This window comes from Chinchilla lanigera, unplaced genomic scaffold, assembly GCF_000276665.1.
Source record: "Chinchilla lanigera isolate Chin_1 unplaced genomic scaffold, ChiLan1.0 scaffold00002, whole genome shotgun sequence".
Lineage (NCBI taxonomy): Eukaryota > Metazoa > Chordata > Mammalia > Rodentia > Chinchillidae > Chinchilla > Chinchilla lanigera.
Genome location: NW_004955403.1, coordinates 2736544 through 2756720, shown reverse-complemented (window position 1 = coordinate 2756720; position 20177 = coordinate 2736544). Strand labels below are relative to the sequence as shown.

The following is a 20177-nucleotide window of genomic DNA, read 5'->3' as shown; positions in this document are numbered from 1 at the left end:
GTGGTGCGTAAAGCCGAGTCAGTTCTGTTCTCCAAACTCAATTGGATGGAAAGATGATTGGGTGGCAACACTTAGGTAGTTAGGCTCGTTATTAACTCAGCTGTGAAAGATTAAATAGCTCAGGTTTCTCCAGTGAATTTTATTGGGGGAAAAGTGGTCTTTGAAGGTAGCTGTGAGGTTTGGAGCATGGTCTTTGAGTTGACCAGCTGTGAAGCTGCATTATAGAGGAAGAATAGTCTCTTCACGGGGTTATTTGGAGGAGGAAGCGAGGTGCTTTCCATGAAGTATGAGATGTTGGTGCCCTTCCTGTAAGTGGAGATACTGCTGTACAATCCGTGTGCCGTGCAGGGCTGTGCTTTCCTTGGAGCTGTGGTGGGAAGGGCCCTGGAAACAAGGAATCATCATTGTGGCATCACTTGTCAAGAGAGTTCTTTAGTTTTTTCGGTTATTGTAATATAAGATTTCTGTTGAAGTCTAACACACACACAGAGAAAGCCACACACAGCACTGATGTAAACCACACACATTTTCCCAAAGTGACCACACTGTGTGACCACACAGAGCCTCTGCGGTGACCCCTGGCACCTTCCTGTCACTTCCTCCCTGCAGGGACAGGGGCCTGACTTCTGAGGCAATGGATTTTCCTGCTTTGGAACTTATTTTGTGTGGAATCCTACACACTGTCCCTTTCATGTTTGGACTCCTCAGGCCCCATGGTTTGGGAGGTTGATGCATTTTGGGTCATGTAGTTGTAGCTCTAGACTATTTTGTTGCACAGATAATCCACAACTTCTGTGTCCCTTTTTCAGCTGATGGGCTTGTAGGTTGTTTTGCATTTCTGGTTTTTGTGAATAGCGCTGCTGTGAGCTTTCCTACACGTGCCTTTCAGGAGCACATGTGTGCATTTTTACACTTGTGCCTTGCACTAAATTGCTGGGTGATAAGGGAATATGTTTGTCTGATGTTTACTTTAGTTACTTTTCTCATTGCTGAGACAAAATACCTGGCACCCAAAGTTGAAGGAAGGAAGAAAGGTTTAGTCAGCTCACAGTTTGTGGAGGTTTCAGTCCGTAATCAACTGGGTGGTAGGCAGGTTGGCACATGGCACAGGGGCATCACAGAAGAGAAACAGTCCAAACAGTGAGCAGAAGACAGCAAAAGCAAGCAGAGGGCAAGACAAGCCTCTTTCGGTCACTTGTATTATATCCAGGCTACCAGAATTAGGGCAGTGCCAAACCAGTCAGTGGATTGGCTTAGTAATCACACACTCTAGATTCAGCCAAGTCTGAAAAAGCCCCACCTAGTACTGGCTTCATGAGGCTTTAGGGGGACATCTAGACAAAAGCCATAACAACATTACTAGATACAGATACTTTTCGGGTGATTGTACTGATTTATTACACTTTTGCAAATGGAATATATTTGAATATCTATAAAATTCTGTTATATTCATAGTAGGGTTCTACAAAAATATGATTTCATTCATATAAAAAATGGGTGTCTGGTTTTCTCTTTGGTCAGCATTCTATTTTTGTTATGTTTTTAGTGAAACAAAGCCTCACGCTGCTGCCTTAGCCTGTGGGCCAAAGCCTGTTGTGGTAGAGTCATGCCCATATGGACTAGAAAAAGGGAACTGCATGTCTTCAGGAAGTCTGAAATGGGTAGAAGTACCACGGCTAGAGTGCCCTATCCTTTGGCGTGTGTCTGGGACCCTTGGAGCCTGTCTGTGCTTGCTGGGTCTGTACTGAGCTGGCAGGTGCTATAGGGCACTGCTGGCAATATCTGTTCTGAGCAAGTAGCTCAGCATCTCTTCTGGTTGTTGATTCTCCACCATGTGCCGTGTTGAACTTTTCGCCATCACCATTCTGAGAGGAGCCACTTTGCTGTCACCTTCAGAATTCCCAGCCTTCTGTGTGACCTAAGCTCCCATCAGTTCCTAGGGAGAGACGCATCTATGGCTCACCTACTAGACTTAGATGCCCTTTGTTTAATGTAGATGCTACATGAATTGCACAGAATCATCTAAGTCAGAAAATTTTAGTGGCCATGATTTTGAATTAAAGTGTAAAGTGGGGTTAAAAAAAAACAGAAGACATCTAATGTTAATGTAAACCAGCATACTCACAAATTTTTGTGCTTCTTTACATCTTTAGCCAGAGGCCCAGATTGCCACTTTGTGCCAACTCAGCCTATGTTGATTCAGCTAGTGTTGGGCAGGAAGGAGTCCTCCCTGGGAGCTGCAGGCAGGTCTAAGCAGCTCTGTGCTCATGGGCAAACTGTGGGATAAGACACCCCTCATGGAACCCAGGCAGAATAACGCTTCTTGAGACGGCTGTATCTTGGAGTTACTTGCTGGGATCTTTTACACATTCTGGGTATTCAGTGCAATTTGGGAAGTGATAGCCAGGAATTTACATTCTTGTTTCTAGCTCTTAGATCATCTGCTCAAAACAGAAGAGGTATGTATTTCACCACATCCACCTTCTACTCTTAGAAATAATTTCCTCTGAGTGCTTATTTGACCCCACAGTCATCATCTGAGTGGTTTGCAGAAGAATCTATGTTCTTCATAGAAGAATACATGACCTGTGCAAATGACTTCCTATTGCACCTTCTCTGGACAAATATTTCCATAAAGATTCTGAACCAGAGATGGACCCGTTATAAGGTGCTGTGGTTGCAGAGGTTTGGGTTTCTGGTGATTTGAAGTGGTTGTTTTTTCACCTCAGGCACAAAAGTAAAGATCCTAATTTGAGAACCTATTAAAAAGGACTTAACCTAGTCTCTGGCTTAATTTATATGTGTGATGCTTTTCTGGCAGTGAAGTGATTAATATTAGTCAATGCATGCACAAGACCAGAAATTCTTGTTCTAAGGAATTAATCTACTTACAGGGTAATTAAAAACTAGAACTACACTGTCATTTCACTGCTGTATTTTTGTAAGTTAAATTAAACTTTCAGCATTATTCAAGGCTGCAATGTAATATATTTGGCATCTTTAAAAAAAGCAAGTCTGGGAGCTTTTCTTATTTCTATAAATGTTTTGCTTGGTAGCTAGCCTTTTGTGGAAACTCAGTAGATTTTAAATTGAGCACTTCATTCATTTATATTACGCTTCTTTTTTTCTTTCAGGAAAGATCGAGGAGAGTGAAAAGGAAGTTTAGTGGATTAGTTAGTCCATTCCTCGATGGATCCTGCACATGTACTCATGCCAGGGAGCATTTAACTGATTAAAATGTTCCGAATGAATTTGTCACTGGAGGGTACTGTTTGAAAGGATGTCTTTATTGCATCTGTGTGTCCTACTGATATTACTTAGGCTCTCTTCCAGCATTAATTCATAAGAACCTCTGGCTAACTTAACCATGGAGTATGTGTCCAAGTCTAGTCCATGACAGATTTAGTTGAAGAATCTTTATGGCTTTGACAGAAGTAAAGAATTTAACAGTCTGTATTCTTTATAAAACCCAAAATGCTATGTTTAGATGGTAAATCTAAGAGTGAGATGACTGTTGTCACACATTTGTGTGTGGGGGGGAGGTAATTAAACTAAAATACTAGAAAGACTAGGTTCTTAGAAAAATACTCCAACATTAAAACCCAGGTATCCAGGTTTGTGTACAAACCCAGGTTTATATATTTTGGTCTCATATACAAAGAAATGGAATATGTAACATTGCTGGTTGGCATCAACATCTGCATTGTTTTGAACAAGAGCTTTCTCAAATGAGAATAGATTTGCCCGATCAGACTGATTATTTCAAATTTAAGTTGTTTCCAATTTCACATTCTTATAAAGGTACAACTTGGCCAATGAATATAGAAGTGCTTATTGCTAATTTAGCTCCTGCAGCAGAACATGAAAGGAAGTCATGAGGCCATTAACACGTCTAGAAATAGTCATTTTCTAGCTTTCAATTCCTAAGATAGCTAAGTGAAAATAAAATATTCAGACAAGGCAAGATAGGGAGGTGAATTTCAAATTTTTTTTTTTTTTTTTGGCTTTTTGAGGCAGGGTGTTAGTATGCAGTTCAGGCTGGCCTTGAGCTCACTCTGTAGCCCAGGCTGGCCTCAAACTCGCAGCAATCCTCCTGCCTCAGTCTCCCGAGTGCTAGGATTACAGGTGTGCGCCACCTCGCACGGCTCCAAATGCTTTTCTTATCAAACATCCCTTCCTTCTGCCCTCCCTCTCTTCACCATGGTGTCACTTCAGGGCTTCTGGTACTGAGTGGTTGGGGAAGGAGGTGCTAACTCCATCCCTGCATGGGTAGTGGCTGTGGGGGTGGGAAATGAGGGCAAATTCACCACTAGATTGCTGAGATGAAAACACCTTCTTGTGCTAGTTTTGAATGTGTTCTCTAGCCCTTGGGAACACACCACTCTGGCTGTGGGGAAGGAAGGGTCTCCTTGAGGGGCTGAGATGGAAACTGCACTTTGTTCTCATTCCAAGAATTCTCGCAGCTCAAAGGGCGTTCTTTCCTGATTTCCCACCCACTATGGTATATAGCTAGATGTCTCCCAAACCCTCATGCGCTCATAGGTGGGGCTTTGGGTAGTGACTGGATCATGGGGGTGATACTCATTGGTGGATTGGTCCACTGGTGAGTTTATAGCTAAATGTGATGTTGGGAGAGGAGGTGTGGCTGGAGGATGTGGTCACCAGGGTGTGGTTTATAAAGGTGTCTCCTTCCTCCTCCTCCCTTGATCTCACTTTGCTTCCTGATGCCCTGCTGTGGACTGCTTCTCCTCTGTCATGCTCTTCTGCCATGGAGCCAGCTGACTCTGGACTGAAACCTCTATAAACTGTGAGCCAAAATAAACCTCTCCTCCTTTAACTTGTAGGTGTTGAGTGTTGTGTCCCAGTGATGAGGAAAGTAACTGTGAGATGCTTCTACATCCTGCAGTTCATTCCACAGGGAGATTCTAATCTTGAGGGGGAGGCAGGCATTAAAGACATAAAATACCATTGTCCTTGCTGTCTCTGGGGGATGGTTCTAGGGCTCCCACATATACCCAAATCTGTGGCTGTTCCAACCCTCATATAAATGGTACGGTATTTGCATGTAACTCATGTAAACCCCCCATATATACTTTTCTTTTTGGTACTAGGACTTGAACTCAGGACCTTGCACTTGCCAGGCTGGTGCTTGTGCCACTGAGCTGTATCTCCAGCTCTCCCATATACACTTTAAATCATTTGTAGACTACTTAAAATACCCAAAGCAAAAAGAATAGCATGTAAATAGTTGTTACACCATATATTTAGGGACTAATGACAAGGAAAAACTTCACAGATGCTTGGTATAGGCACAAGATTTTCCTCACCTAATTTTGATGTAGGGTTGTGTGAACCCATGGCTGTGGAACCTGCAGGTGGTTTGGGTTCATTGTGTTGATGACAGGATGGAAAGCAATGGTGCCTAGAGTTGTGTGACAGGCGTGGGCGTGGTCAGGGGAGCCCAGGCTGGGAAGCTGGGTGAAGAGTGAGGAAGTGAAGCCGAACAGCTCTGGAGGAGGGAGTGTTACAGCTGGGGGCTGCTGCAGGAGGCTGGGGACAGGGGAGCTTGGTGACAGTCATGCTTCCAGCAACCAGCAGGTGTTTCCTCCACCCAGACTGTACCTTTTCTGATGAGAAGGGGGATCATCTCTGCCCTGTGACAGCCCCTGTATGTAACAGTTGCTTACTACACACTCTTGTGAAAGAGCCTTATGGCTTAGATCCAGAGTGTCCCCCTAAAGCCTCTTGTGTTTAGAGGCAGGGCTTTGGGGAGGTATCCGTCATGGGGGTGCTGTGCTCATCAGCAAGTTAGTCCGTTGATGAATCCATACCTGAATGAGCTGCTGATAAGAGGCGCCTGGTCAGAAGAGACAGCCCCTGGGATGTGACCTGGAGGGGTGCATCTCCATCCCAGCTCCTCTCTCTGCTTCCTGCCCACCATGACATGGGCACTCTCCTCCACGAGACCCTTCCAGCGTGCTATTCTCCCGTGGATCCAGCCCACTCTGGTCTGAAACTGTGAGCCAAAATAAATCCCTCCATTAAGTTGTGGGTGTATTTTGTCCCAGTGACAAGAGTGTGACTGAGATCAAGAGTGCTGATTAAGGCACTTGAGCTAGCAGTTGAATGATGCTTAACACTCCGGCGTGCTGGGGTTACAGGCATGCACCACCATGCCTGGCTGAACCGTTCTTGTGTTTCGGGCATAAATCCCACGTAGTCATGGTGCGCAGTCCTTTCGATGTCTTGTTACATCTGGCGTATTCCTGGTTAGTTGAGGGTATTTGCATCAGTATTCAGCAGAGATATTACTCTGCAGTTTTCTTTCTGGGTGCGGGTTTGGTTTCAGTGTCCAGGTGATTATGGTCTCACGGAATGAGTGTGGGGGAGTGTTCTCTCCCCCTCTGTTCCTGTGGGTTAGTTTGAGAAGGACCAGTGGCCAGTCTTGGAGTACTTGATGGCATGTACAGTGAACTCGCTTGGCTTTTCTTTGTTGGAAGTTTTTGGTTATTCTTTTGATTTCATTAGGCTTATTCAGAATTTTTATTTTTCATAATTCAGCTTGATAGGTTGAATATCTGTAGAAATTTATCCATTTTTAAAGATTAATTAGTTGATGCATACTCATTCATAGTATTAGTACATTATAGTTTTAATACTTATTTTTATATTAGTTGTAGTGTCTGCTCTTTCATTTCTCACTTTAGCAATAAAATCTCACTGCTTTCTTCACTGGTCTAGCTAAGAGTTTGTCAGTTTTGGTGATCTTTTCAAAATAGTAACTTGATCTCATTGATTTTTTTTGTTCTTTTTTCATTTGTCTCCACTTGAATCTTTATTATTTCCTTTATTCTGCTATTAGTTTGTTTCCTTCTTTTAGTTCCCTGAGGTATAAAATTATGCTGCCGATTTAAGCCCTTTGACCTTTTTAAATGAGAGGTTTACTGCTGTGAACTTGCTTTTTTCTATTATTCTTGCTTTTTTTTTTTTTCTGTTTTTTTTTTTTTGTTGTTGTTTTTTTTTTCCAGTACCGGGAATCAAACCCATGACCTTGCGCTTGCCAGGCAGGCGCTGTGCCACTGAACTAAATCCCCAGCCCCTCTTTTTTTTTTTTTTTTTTGCATTTTTTTGGGACCTTTTTCTATTATTCTTACTTCATTAGTTAATTTTGTTTTCACCTTGGCATATTCTAAATTTTGTAATTTTTTCATATACTCATGGTTTTTCACTAGCACATTGTTCAGTTTCCATATATTAGTGAATTTTGCTGTTGATTTCTAGTTTCATTTCACTGGAGTTGGAGAAGATATTTCCTATTATATCTATCTTCCTAAATCGGTTGAGGCTTGTCCCATGGCCTCACACGAGGAGTGTCTTAGGGAATGTTTCATGTGCAGGCTCGAGAGGAGCGTGTGTTCTGTTGTTGCTTGGCGGAGGATTCTATCCGTTAGGTCCAGTTGGCCTATAATAGTGGTCCGATCCTCTCCTTCCTTACTGATCTGTCTGGTTCTCTCATAACTGAAAGTGGAGCATTGAAATTTCCTCCTAGTAATGGATTACTTTCTAGTTTTTCCTTCAGTTCTGTCAATTTTTTCATATAATTGGGTGCTCTGACACTAAGCACATATATAATTGTGAGAGCTTCCTGGAGAATTGACCCTTTTATATGATGTCCTTTATCTCTTGTGACAGTTTTTGCCTTAAGGTCTATTTTGTGTGAGAACCCTTTCTTTCTTTAGGGTCTCTTTTCTACCATTTTACTTATAGTTCATCTGTCTTTGGAGAAGTTTCCCAGGTTTTCAATGCACACTTTCTACCGGTTGCATGAGTCTGTGAGCTAGAACTCACACAGGTTTGTGAGAAATCAGCTGTGCTCACAGAGAGGCAGCAAAGCCCCACAGAAGCCTTGGGCTCGTGGTGGCCCCGTACCTGGGCGCAGGAAGGCTGCCCAGGCTGCCTGGAGTCTTCAGACCCCAGGGAAGGGACCTAAAAAACAGCCCATGCTGGGTTTTATACGGAAGAACCTGGACTCAGACATCTTCGTACAGGAGGGACGGAAGTTCCTCCTTACCTGGGGGTGCTGCAGTCCTTGCATATGCCGTAGTTTTTCTTTGGAACTACAATCAGAGAACAGGGGGAGAACGGGGTCACCAGGCCACCTGGGAACTTGTGTTCCAGTGTCCTTAGATGTAAAGTGAGGTCTTTGGCCTGTTTGTCCTTTTTAAACCCTTGTCTCTGTTGGGGATGGGGTGTCTAGGGCGTCCTGTTCCACCGTCTGGGGCAATAATCCTGGCTTTGGGTTTATCAGTGATATTGGGGCTCCGTTTGTGATTCTGAGCGCTGTGACCCGCAAGATGTCCTCGCCAGCCTTTAATTGTGAGCACCTCGTTAGGACAGCTGATCTTCCCTGCAGGTTTTCTTTGTTTCCAGCTGAACCCTCATAATAGACTTCAGGGACTCACTTTCCGGGGAAATCTTACCCCAGGCCTCTACCTGGTCTGCGAGCCACACTGCGAGTGTCACACTAGGGACTGGCTTGCTGTTGTGTCAGCCACAGTGTAGCTCTCAGTGAGAAACCTGGGGCACGCAGCCCAGAGTGCCCCAGGCTGCAGGCGCGAGTGCTCGCAGACCGGCCGTGGACGAGTGGGGCAGACGCGTGCGTGGGCACGTGCATGCGTGAGATAGTCAGTATCCCCAGGCAGTGGGCTGGCACCATCCGGCGTGGGCTTTGTGTGTCATCTTTATGGCTGAGGCAAATTAAAACAAGGTTTTGTGTGAGCATCGAACTTCTCTTTCTGTGGCGTGACCTCTGTGGGGATTTGGAGTAGCGTCGTACCATTTTTCAGCCTGAGCAGCTCTCACTTCTCGTAGGCTCTTGTTATTTGCGGCCAGTTGTGCCTGTGAGAATGTGGAGAGTGGCCGCCGTGTCGCGCTTGCTCCTGGTCCTGTGCTTCGCCCTGCGTGTCACCACTCCCAGCTGTGTCAGAGAGACGTGGATGGGGCTGCATCCAGAAAAGAGTTGCGGCGTGTTTCGTACTGGTGACTGGCAGCGCGGCGGCCTGTCCCTTCATAACGAGCCTCCCTACCTGACGGTCACTGCGAGTGGGTGGCTGTTCAGGCAGCTAGGCGCTAGTTATTGATTCTGCTTCTTAGGTCAGAAACTTTGGGTTTGAAAGAAAGTGATGTGTGTTTGGAGGGCTGGACATTCTCAGAGTTTATTGCAGTCTGTGAGTGAGGAGCTTTGTCCAGGCTCGGGTGGTGGGCGCCGGGTCCTCCGCGTCCTGTCTGTGTGATCGCAGTCTATGCGCCTGGCGTTGCGTCCTCATCTCCAAGGTAGGCCCAGGTGAGCCAAAGGGTGTGCTGGTTATTGTTATTTTAGTTGTCATTATCGTAAGCACGGACGGATTTTGTGCTGATGATAAACGATGCTGGGTTTTTGGCAAGGGACCTAGGAGAGCATCTGCACCGCGTGTGTAAGTGATTCTTGCATTTCCCTCCAGTGCTTCATTTGTTCTAAATAAAGGATTCATGGCTCCGCTCAAACGCACAAGTAGATTAGCCCCTGTGAATAATGCACTCCGTGTGGGCGACAGTGCAGCTGCTGTGTTAAGGTCCCCAGTCTCTGGGGGCGCGCAAGGGTGTTTTACCTGTGCCAACCGAGTTCCTTCTCCTTTCCTTCATTCTGAAAATGTGGGTTGCTCCCAGCCCACTGCCGCTCCCAAAAGCCCTGAGCCCGGCACAGGATTGCCTGGTGGTGGAGGTGGAGGTGGAGTGCACTTTATTGCCTTCTCTGAGCTGGTTTGTTTTACTGTTTCAGAACTTATTGCCCGCTTTACCCGTGGCGCGTAGGGATCGGAAGAAAGTAACATGAATGAAAATTTGATTTCTGCTCCGCTACCAACAGCCTGCTTCCCTTTTATTTCATCAAATCTGAGACCTTGGGGAAATTGTAGTTGCATCCTGGCCCTTTTGCTGCTCCTGTCTGTCTGTCTGTCTATCTGTCATTCACCTGTCTATCTTTCTTCTAGTGATGATCTTGTTCATTTTACAGAGCTGAAAGAGGAGCTTAAGGCAACCTCAAAAGCAGAGTACAGAGTGTCACTGGGAGAGATATTCATGAAAGTAAATATAAAAAGAATATATTATTTAGCAAAGCAAAAAACAAAACCACAGAAAAAGTAATTTTTCCCAATTTAAAAGGGCAATTTGAAAGAGCAGGAAGCAATTATTAGTCCTTTGGTTTGTTGATTTGTAGTAAATCTTGTTGGTGATGGTTTCTGATGCTTTTGTGGCTGTTAAGCTAATGCCCATGAGTGACAGGTCACTGTGTTTCTGGATGGGAAAGGACTTCCTCATCGTAGATACTGACCAAGCGGGCCAGAGGCAGTGCCCCTGGTGGATCAAGTTGCTGTGTCCCACGCGTGCGGGAGGTTCCAAGTTAGCGAACAGGAACCTATGTGGACGTGTGTCGGGCAGCGCGGGCAGCGGTATCCTGATGACCAGGGTTTGGGAGGGGCATGGAGCTCGCACTCCTGCACAGTATCATTGCAGGATGTTTAACAGTGGAGCCAAGATTTTGAAGACCTGTCTGAGAATACTTTTTGCACAAGTAGATTAGCCCTTGTTAATAATTCACTCAGTATTGGCGACACAGTGGCCGTTATGTTAAGGACCCTGGTCTCCGGGGAACGCACTCTGAGTGCTGTATGCTTACTTCCCTTTGGATAAACTTAGATTATGAATGACCTGATAAAATTTTTAAAAGTACAGTGGCTTGGAGCGGGGCATGGTGGCACAGATGTGTAATCCCAGCACTGAGGAGGCTGAGGCAGGAGGATCACTATAAGTTTAAGTCTAGCTTGGGCTTAACAGTGAGTTTAAGGCAATCTTAGGCTATATAGCAAGGCCCTGCCTCAAGAAAACAAACATTAGTAAAATACAAAAATATTTTTTTGTTTTGAGCACGCTCTTTGCTTGTGCTCACTTGGCTAGCTCTGTGTGGAGGGGGCGGCAGAGATGGGGTCACAGAGTCGCCTCCGAGGTCACGAGGGCAGTCGTGGAATCAGATGTGCTGATCACGTGGCAATCCGCGCAGAGCCCAAGTTGCACAGTGTACTTCATTATGATCGAGGCTTGCCTTGTGGGCTGCCCATCCCGCCGGTTCCCAGCGCCTCGGATTTGCCCTCTCAAAGGACAGTGGTGTGGGCCATCACCTGGGGTTCTGGTCAGCTTAGACATGGACTTTTCCTAAGAGAGGCTGGAATTACTCCATCGGCTTCAGTCTGGGGTTGGGCAGGAGACCTGGTTTAGGAGAGGTGGAGGGAGCTCCAGGGTGGCCAGCGGGGTGGCCACACCTCTGTCCCTGGGCATCTGGAGGCTTTGTGCGTCCTGGGGGAGCGGCTCCGGCTCCATCCCGGAGTGCTTTCCTACTGCAGAAGAAAGCCTCTTCCACGCAGCAGGCCTTCCATTCATAGTTAAGGAGTAAGAGGAGGGAAACAAAAAGGAGATATCCTCCTTCTGTACTTTTATGTAATCCTGAGATTTCCAGCCGAGGCCTGGCATTTTCCTAACACGGTACACGGGTGTGGGAGGAGCTGTGGGTATGCTGTGGTGTTGTCTGGCTTGCTGATTTCTCCGCTCTGGGGCATCCCTGCTTCTGGCAACAGGGACCAATAATAGTGTTCCTAATGCGTTATGAGTAATGCTGTCGTTCGAAATGCTGAACTTTATTCGGAAAAATCGTAACCCGGGACAGGTTTTTAAGCAAGTGTCTGTGTAGTCCCTGAGCAGCCCTGGCTGAACACTTGCACAGCCGTGTGCTGTTTGGGACTGTGCGAGAGATTCTCTCTTTGCCACTCGAGACTTTACAATTCTTATTTCACATCTCAGGTGACTGTTACCATGAGCGATAAAGGCTTTCCGTGATGGTCTCCTCTCTGTGGCCTCATGAGAAACTGTTTATCAGTGAGTTCTCTTAGTTAACTTAGCTCCATTGTTCCTGGAGGCTCTAACACAGTTCCCAGTGACAGTTCTACAGACAAGAGGCGCCCAGCACGGGGTCCTGCTTCCCTGTGACTCTTTGTCCTTAGGACATTTTCCACTGAGTGTGTGGTTAATAACATCAGATGTTTTAAATTCAACTTGCGGTGCAATTAAGTTCATTTGTTTCAGTGTTTTATTTTTAGGGATTGCTTTAGTTTTCTTCATTTTTTAATGACCTATAATTTGTACATAGTTCCAAAATTAAGATACAAAACAAATTAAGATACAAAACACTTGGAGAATCCATTCTTATCCATTTGTACCCATACTTAAAAATACAACTGTAAAAAATATTTTGTTTAACTTTTTTAAAACTCTAAAGAAACACGTGACCATATGCATACATGTAAAAGTATGATATCCATACACGCACGTATCCATAACTGCCTCGCCTTCTACAGAAAGGCGGCGCACCAGACGCTGTCCTGGCCCCTGAAGGTCCTGCTACCTCCTCTTCCGGCCTCACAGTGCAGTGCCGTGTGCCCAGACTGCTCGACTCACAGGGCACCCAGGGTCACGTCAGAAGTCACTGTGTCCGGGTGGGAAGGAGATGAGCTGATGGCCCGATCTGAGTCTGTCCCATGGGCGGTGGCGTCCTTTCCCCTGCTCAGACCACACCATTTGGGTGATTTTGCATTTTACCTTTTCATTTTGGGCACAAGTCTGTGAGAAACGGTGGTGCACGGGGTTCTGTGTCCAGTGGACATGTTAGCCAGTTCTGTGTCCCTCTGATCAAATCCCTGTGATACCAACCTCAGGAACCAGTGTCCCAGATTCTGGAGGTTCTGCTCCACGGTTGGTCCATTGCCTGTAGGCCTGCAGGGTCAGCAAAGCACACAGCACCTTCATGGCCAGCAGGCTGCAAGCCTCATGGCCAGGAAGCAGACAGAGGAGGGGAAGGGGCCATGCCCCACCGCTCCCCTAAGGTAAAGTCTCTGCCTGCCCTGTAGAGGGCCTGGAAAACTCCTAGGCAACAGCAAGAACCCAAGATGGAGTATCTGGGGAGTGGTGAGGCTCACTTTGGATTTTTTTTCTTTCTGAAAATCTTAAAAATGTAGGATCAAGAATCTTAAAGACAGTGATTAGTGAACTGTTTAGGCAACCTGTTCTCAAGCCATTGGACTGAAAGTTTTGTTCAAGTGGAAAACAAGGCAAATTGTATTTGTGATGCAGTCATCAATTGTTGCTTTGTAAGTTTGGTTACAAGGCTGGCATTAGAGAGTTTTGAAAAATTATGTTTTAAGTTCCTGGGTCAGGGGCCACGGGCTGGGGCATGCTGGCTCTGTGGAATAGGTCCACAGGCTTCCTCTTACGGAGCCCTCTGATCGTGGGCACGCTCTGGAGAGTTGGATGATGGTGAGATCGCTCTGAGCTGTACATGATTCAGAGCTGGAGCGGGAGTGAGAACAGCTGAGCAGAATCCTTGTGACTGCTCCCTTGTGATGCGGGGAGACTGGGCCGAAGTCAGGCGCCGGCCTCTCAGGGCTGAAGGTTCATTTTCAGATTGCAAATTGGTACCATCACCATGTTTAACAATTTAAAGAAATAAATCTGGAAAAAGTTTGGTCATTTACTTAAAACCATCCAAAGGATCTAAGAAACTCAAAGAATTCACTAGCAAGAAAATAACCTGATTTTAAAATGGGGAAAGGATCTGAACAAATATTATTCAAAAGAAGGCGTTCGGATCACTGGTGGACCACTGAGAGAGGGTACGTGAAAGATAATCAGGAAATCATAGATAATCAGGAAACGTGGATAGTCAGGAAACAAGGATGAAAGTACGGTAAGGTTCCACTCCATACTCCTTACAATAGCTGCTCTCAGAGAGGCAGCAGGGAGCAAACCTTGCTGAGCGTATGGAGGAAATGGAACTCCCCTAGGTGTCAGTACTAATGTGAATGAGTGAAGATGCTACGGAGGGTTCTTACAAAATTGAAGCTAGATGCACCAGTGTTGCAGCAATCCTGCTGCTGGTTAGACATCAAAAGAATGTCTGGTTTCAGCATGTCAAAGAGACATGGACACTCCCAGCTTTCAGGGAGCACTGTTCACTACAGCCAGGATGTGGAATCAGCCTGAGTCCATCAGTGGGTGAATGGATATTCAAAATGGGGTACACATATACACAATGGAATACCATGCCGGCTTCAAAGAGGAGGAATGCACAGCACTGTTCCTCCCAGGGCGTCACAGGAGGAACAAGTTCCCAAGATCTGTGATATCACAGTGTTTGTAGTGAGGTGCTGCATACGTGAACATCTCTAAGAGAGTAGATTTTACATGTTCCCACCGCAAAAAAGATAACTATGTTAGGTAGTGCATGTTAGTCAGTGCAATTAGCAGACTCAGAATGTGTACCTAGTTCAAAACATTGTATCATATGTGTGTGAGTGTGTCTGTGTATACACATATAAACAATTTTTGTCAATTAAAAAATTCCCAGAAAGAGGAAATATATTAGAGCATAATAATATAACCTGTATAATCCAAATAATGTTACTGGTTTAGTCACTAGTGCTCTACTTCAGTTGTCCTAACTTGATAACTTGGGTATGATTACGTAAAATGTAAAGTTTAGGGAGCACTGGGGGCAGGGATTGAAAACTTTGAACTATTTTTACAGTCTTCCTGTAAATATAAAATGACCTCTAAACAAAAGTTAGAAATAAAAAATTACGCTCAAAAACATGGAATGACTTGAAGGTGATATAGTATATGGGAAAATGTCAGTTGCTGTATTGAATGCAAAATGTTCCTAGTCTCATTGGGGCTTTTAAAAGTGTGTGTTTGTTAGTGCGTGCTGGCAGTCCACGGTGCCCACATCCATCGTGGGGAGCGGGTGGTGCTCATAGCGCGTCTTCATTCTTCGTGCTTTCCCTTCTCTGCCTGAGACCCAGCTCCCTGTTTCCTGTTAGCTTTCGTGTTGCTCTTTGTGTGTGCTTTGGGCTTCTCATGTAAGAAACCATGTAGTGTATTTAAGCTTATGCACTTGATTTATTTTACTTAACATCATGATCTCAAGGTGCATACAGTTTCTTACACGTGACTCAAGTGTATCCTTCTTTATGGCAGAGTAGCACTCCACGGCATGTAAACACCACATTTTCTTCATCATGGAGATTTTACTTAGGGTTTTTTTTTTTAATTTAAAGGGCGAAGCATTTTGTAGGTCTTGTGCCCCTCCGTGGGGCGGGCTTGGTTGTACTGGCCTGGCCATGGGTGTCTGTGCGTGGGAGAGTGTGCGTGGCACTGCTGATGGCTTCAGAGTCCTTGCTCTGACCGTGGGTAGGAAGGTTTGTCTCACTTTCAGTGTAGCAGAGAGAAGGAATCATTCTACCTCTCAGATAGTTCTCAGGAATCTCTATTTCCTGAATGGCTTCCATTGACAAAGCGTTGTTCCCCTTTCCCCTCTGTTCTCTTTTTCCTTGTCCCTTCTTTCCTTCCCCCTCCCACTCGCTCGCTCCCCTTCTCATTTGATCTCTTTCCCTCAGGCTGCCCTGTTGGCCCTGGACCTCACTGCTCCTGTGGCAGGCGCGTCGTGTTGCTCTGGCCGGACCTCTCGTCAGGAGGACAAGGGCGTCTGCCCAGGTGGCTGGCATGGCTGGCATCTGGGTCAGGACTCTGGAGCACCCTGCCCAGGCAGGCTGTGAAGCCCTCTCCCCCCAGCAGTCCTTCCTCCCTGTCCCCTGGGCCCTTGCTGGGCTTGAGCTTGGGCCACCAGTGAGGACCGCCTGGTGACAGTGTGGCTGCCTCATGCTGTCCCCCGAAGGGAGAGGTTTTCCCTCTTACCTGTAAGGAAGGGCTTTTCTTGAGGATGAGAGCGGGTTGGTGCGCAGGAAAGGCACGGGTGGCGTGTGTCACACTTCCCCCCTCTCAGTGGCACTGATGTGGTTACCGAATGCGCGTGCACCCGAGCCACACGCCAGCCATCGATGAGGGTTTTCATTTAGGGTGCGTCTGTGACCGGCGGAGGGGCCCGCCTCACACTCCTTGCTGCGGGCCTTTCCTCAGCAGCTGCTCTGGCTGCTCTGTTTCACGGTGAGAACGCTGCAGCCTGGGCTCGGGTGACCTAGGGCTCGACATGGTCCCTATGTCACAGAGGCGGGGTTCCAGGCGCAGGCTGTGACCACGCGGTCGCTCGCGGAGCAGGAGGCATGGTGAGCCCCTGGCCTAGAACACAGGCTTCCTGGGGGGCGGGGGCCAGCCTGAGATTTCCAGGGTTGTGTTATTTTACGTTTCCATTTAAAGCCTCAGAATTGATCGGCTTCATTAAAATATCATTTCCTTGATAAGGCACCTTAGAGCCTGTTTGAGTACGATCCCACATCTCATGCCTTAGTTGCCTTAGTAACGTAACGATACATAAATGTGTTTCTCCTTTTATGGTTACATCATTACTAACTTTTTGAAAAATAGGATTTGATTTTAACACAATAAGTTGAAGGTAGTGATTTGGGTTGGCTCAGCTCCTAGGTGCTCTTTTCAGAATCTTTGGTGGAACTGAGTATTTTAGTTTAAAACATTTCAGGGTTATAATCAGTTGGCTATGAATTACCATGTCTACTTCATTTAGAAACAGTGGCATTAGAGGAAAGGATGAAGTTTTATATTTATCAATTACAGGTGATGACCGTTCAGTGGTGATTTATCCTTATGTCTCTTCTTACGCATTGCTTTTGGGCTTCTATCGTCGTTTGTCTTATAGGTGTCTTGTTTCCTGCTGAATATTTGTTACTGTGAGCCTGGCACCTGTAAACACACTGAGGGACAATTAAAACTCAGGTAGTAACTATGTTAGCAAAATAATTTGAGAGCACAAATCCGGCAACACCGTCACGGGAGGACAGACCCGCCGGCCCTCGCGGCCTTGGGGTGCTGGCCGTGTGGATGAATCCGCAGGGAGCCCTGTGAGAGCAGAGCTCATTTCTGCTGGGGTGTTTAGAGAGACATAAACTACCGATTCTTCTCCTCAGAGAAGGAGAAAAGTTAATGCCTGGAATTTCTTTGTGGTCTCTATGACAGTTTTATCACACATGTCTCCAGAAAACGAATCATTTTCTGAGAACAAATCTGTCTGTGTGCTAACAGACTGTGAAAACCTATCAGTTTCTTTTCTTTTCGTTTTTTTTTTTTTTTTTTTTAAGCCAAAAGAAGCCAGCCTTTCAATATTTGGACGTTTTTCTCTGAGATAGGGCTGTACTAGGCAAACACACTGGCATTAACATTCCTAAAGCAGGCTCATAATAAATGATAATTTAAGAAAAGAACTCCCGCAGGTCCCCATGTTAATTGCCATTTTAATTAAAGCCTCTGCGTGTCCCCAGTGATAGGTGATGGCCTCGCTGAGATAAAGGGAAGCTCTGTCTTTGGCTTCGAGGAAGGCAGCGGCTGTGCGGGAAAGCTTGTGGCCGCGTAATCAATCGCGCTGTTCCGTTTGTCAGCGTGCGGAGCACCAAGTGATCCAGCGTGTTAGCTGATTGACGTACTTTTCCGTAGGTGGTTACCTGTCCACGCGCACCTTCTGGGTGGACTGACTTCCTGGGTAGGGACCTAACCTAGTGCGTGCTAGAATCCTCTACCAAAGGCTGTTTTACAGCCGTAAAGAAGTCTGGCATGAGAGTTACTGTGTGCAGTGGCTTCTGATTGGAAATTTAAGTCTTGAGTCTCCCACAGGGCTGTGTGGTAGAAGGAGAACACACTTGAAAGAGCTCTGTGGAGTGTCAAACGTGACGTTATCATCTTAGCTTGTTACTTAGTATTGGACAACACAGAATGGTGTGGGCTGTGCCCCGTCACTCTGTCAGCAAACTGGGAACTTCGGGGGTGCAGCTGCTTCGAGCTAAGAGCTGCGACTGGGGCTGCTCGTGGGTCCCCAGCCCCTTTTCCAAAAGCTCTCAAAATCAAGTGAAAAGAAGGCCTTCAGGCAGCCCGGGCGAGCGAGCAGCGTTTTGCTTCTTGCCAGTGTCCCTGCCGGGTGAAACTGCACTTTACTACAGAAGGGGCGAAACTTGACTCCCGCACTTGAGAACAAAGGCAGCGCTTGAGCGAGGCAGACAGACCTAGCCTCTGAGCCACCAAGCTGAAACGCACCCACGAGCACCAGGAACTGACTGCGTGGGCAGGTGACACACACAAGTGCCAGGGCGGAGCTCTCGTCTGGGAGGCCCTGGCCCGGTTACCGGTGCACGCCGGTCACCAGCAGGGGCTCCGGCCCTGGTCGGCTGCTGCCTCCCCCCGTGGAGCGCTCTGCAAGGGCCTTGGAAGTACCCGCTGCTCTGCAGCCGCACAGACCTCACTGGTGGTTGCCCCGGGGCTGGTGCAGTGCCAGCATGGAGGGCCCCGCCCGAGGCCTGTGTTTCTGCCACTACTCAGGACCCACACGGCGTCCCTGCAGTACGGGGCCTCCTGCCACCTATGTGCAGCAGGGCGCCCTGTCCCCTCCTGCCGGGAAGTTCTTTTGCTTTGCCGGTTCTCCCTTTGCGCAGTTTTCTGTTGCTGCTTCCTTCCTTCTCTGAGCCCGTCCCTAAGCCTGGAGCTCAGATTCTGTCCCCCGCCCCTTTCTGGTCTCCGAGGCTGGCCATGCTCAGGCTGGCACCCTGGGTCTCTTCTCTTCTTTCTTTTTTCTGAAAAGTTTATAAGGTCCCTTTACACTTTGGTGTGTTTCAAAAGATGATTTCCTTGGCTCATCATACTTACTGAAACAGGAAAACGAGCATTGGTAGTACTACCATCTAGCCTATAAGCTTTATTCAAAATGTGCTAGTTGTCCCTCTAATGTCCTTTAGAGCAGAGGACAGACCTAGTTGCCATTTTAGGACGTTTAGGAAATCAATCCAGGATGTATTTTGCTGTCACATTTTTTATTTTTTTCTGACTTGGAACAGTTCTTCAGTGTTTCTTAGTTTTTCATTGCCTTGACATTTTTGAAGTGCACAGCCTGGTTATTTTCAGTTGGTTTGATGTTTCCTAATGATTAGATTCAGATTATATACTTTGGGCAAGAATACTGTGGAAAAGCAGGGCATGGCGGCACACGCCTGTAATCCCAGCACTCAGGAGGCTGAGGCAGGAGGATCCCTGGGAGTTCAAGGCCATCCTGGGCTACAAAGTGAGTTCAAAGCCAGCCTGGACTGCGTAGTGAGACACTTCCTCAAAAAAGACAAAAAAAAAAAAAAAAAAAAAAAAAAAAAAAGAAGAAGACCGTGGAAAGGGTGTTGCATCCTTTTTAAGGGCTCATGTCAGGAGGCACATGCTGTCTGCTGGGACTGTTTTTTGTGCTCATCACTGTGGTGCCTGTCATGTTTCTGTACCGTGAAATTGCTGTTTTTTCTGTGAGATGAATGTCTTGTGGAGAGACAGTTTGAGACCAGGAAAACAATCATGTTAATTATGGGTAATGAAGGTCGTGTTTCCCCCTCACTGTCACAGAAGAGAAGGAAAGCCAGGGGCAGACAGAAGCAGAGTCAAACTGCGTGCTGTGGGCGGAGCCTGGGTTCACAGCTCCGCGTGAACTCGCGGTTCTTGTCCTGTACAGATGTGTGCGTTATCCATCGCCTGTGTATTTTTCTCCCTTCTGGCTCTGTCATCTGCAAGATGAAGCAATGCTAATCTCGTTATGCAAGCAAGCATAGCTAGTACCACCATCTTGGAGTCTCAGTGCCGTTCTCCAGTGAAATTCAACCAGGCCTTCTTTGCTGGGGTAGGAAAAGCACAGCTAAGCGCGGAGCAGTGTGGTTTACCAGAAAGGAGGGAGGGGAGTAAAGACCAGTGTGGACGTCAGCGGACTCAGGAGCCAGCTCCAGGACCCCCTGCAGCCAGAGGAGGGCGAAGGGAGCATCAGAACACACGCAGCGAGTGTAGTCGTGAGGTACCGCAAGTAGGTGTGGAGCGCACCAGGCAGGAGAGAGTCTCAGCTAGAACAGGAAGCTCACGGTCCCTATTGAGAGGAAGCAGTGCATGAGGAGGTATGTAAAAAGGAAACCAATTCCTTGCAGTAGGATTCCAGCAAATAAATGCAGGGGGCAGGGCTGAGTGGAGACCCTTGGTTGGCTCCATGTCAGCAGTGGTGTGGGGACGGACTGGTGGATTCTTCCCGTTTCTAATCATGTTAGCTTTGCCTTTCCTGCCCGCTC

General features: G+C 46.8%; 1 protein-coding gene and 1 long non-coding RNA gene across 5 annotated transcripts in view; one reads left to right on the top strand and one right to left on the bottom strand.

Annotated features, from left to right (window-relative positions):
* Positions 1–20177, top strand: part of Plcl1 (phospholipase C-like 1) — a 261560-nt gene that overhangs the window by 147931 nt on the left and 93452 nt on the right. The gene's annotated exons all lie outside the window — the stretch shown is intronic.
* On the bottom strand, positions 122–16118 carry LOC102012046. The gene is made up of 2 exons (XR_259139.2): positions 15835–16118; positions 122–384 (listed from the first exon to the last, which is right to left on the bottom strand). It is a non-coding gene; the product is annotated as an uncharacterized LOC102012046 (long non-coding RNA).